Here is a 1,725-nt window from a genome sequence, read left to right on the forward strand (position 1 = left end):
GGTAAGGCCAAATCCTTATCATGCAGTATCATTTACTATTTTCTTGGAGAAAAGACTTCAATTCCTTAATCTTACATAAAATATAGTTTTAGGAGCTCAACATATCTTGGTTGCATTTCTCTAGATAATCCCTAATTTATTAATGTCTTCCTTGGGGTCCCAGAAACTTTGGGTAACTGGTAACAAAATATATACCTCGTATCACCCCAAAAGCCTCCAAAGGTCTCCAAACCCATCTCTCTATGTTGAAGTATTTGGTCCCTACTCTAAAGTGTGAAATAATACTTTGGCCTTGAGGGTTCTGCAGACAAGGAGAATCCTGACATTTAACAGCCATTAGACCTTGTAAAAGTTATGTGTTCTTTCTGAGCTTCCATTTCTTCTTAGATACAAAGTTAATAATAATAATAATCTATATATTAAGGGGACTAAATGAGATCGCATGTAAAATCTTTAATGTATCATAGGAGCTTAAGAACTATTAGTTCTCTTCTGGAAAAATTACTGTGTGGTGTGAATTTGTGTTTGAGAGGTATCTTATACAATGTTTGCCTACCACGTATTTTACACTAGATATATGCACACGTTATTAAAACAAAACAGAATTCATTCAATTCATCAAATATTTACCTAAGTCCAACCGAGAAGTGTAAAGTTTCATGCCAGTGACAGAGAGAAAAAAAGATAGTTTCTGCCTTCCTGGAGAGAGAACATTTTCATCAATATCTTTGATATAAGTAGACTGGGAAAGGTGTTGAATTAAGGGACATATCTCCTGCAATAATGGAAGTGCTAGAGAGAAAGAAATTCTGATTGCAGTTATTGGAGAATGCATCTCTAAGAAGGTGATATGTCATGGAAGGCCCAGAGCATTAGGAGGGCTTCGACAGCATTTTCTGGAATAGTGAATACCAGTTTTCAGAATTTCTGAATAAAACTTACTTCGTAGAAAAGTGAATTTTATGCTCACTTCGGCAGCACATATGCTAAAAAAGAGAAAAAAAGAAAAGTGAATTTTGAGGCAAGATGTAAATAAATTTATCATGAATACAGGAACAAAATATAAATAAAATAATCTTATATCAGAAATGAGTTCTCTAAAATAAGTGGCAATCTTAGAAAAAATTTAGCTGAAAGCTTAATCTTTGTATTAAAAATATGTTATTGATCTTATTGGAATGTCAACAGATTGCTTCTGTACTTTGTACTTTTAAAACTCAGGAAACTTTACCCTGTTTCTGAAATTTATTCTGAAATTTATTAAGTCAGTTTTTGAATTCAAGGAAAATGTAGATTTTACCTGAGGCAGGCAGTTTATTTGAGAACTGTGAGAGAGTTAAGCATCATCAAACAATTCATTCAGCAAATATTCACTCTATGTATTCTGTGTGCCAGGCACTGTTCCAGGTTCTGTGGAAAACTGACAATAAACAAGTAAGTACATAGAATGTCAGATGGTATAAGTAACAACAAGAAAATTAAAGCAGTGGAATGGGTGATAGTTTTGGAGAAGAGAGGAATTTGCTCTTTTATAAGTCAGGAAAGACCTTTTGACAGAGATCTGAGCAGAGACAGTGTGGAAGCAAGTCAAAGTGATCTCCTGGGGTGAGGGTTCCACGCAGAAAAACAGCAAGAGCAAGGTGAGGTCAGAGCATGCGTGGAATTTCCCAGGAACAGCAAGGGCTCCAGCATGGCTGAGGAGAATGAGAGAGGGAGAAAGCAGTG

This window comes from Eschrichtius robustus, chromosome 6 (genome assembly GCF_028021215.1).
Source record: "Eschrichtius robustus isolate mEscRob2 chromosome 6, mEscRob2.pri, whole genome shotgun sequence".
In the NCBI taxonomy this organism is placed as follows: Eukaryota; Metazoa; Chordata; class Mammalia; order Artiodactyla; family Eschrichtiidae; genus Eschrichtius; species Eschrichtius robustus.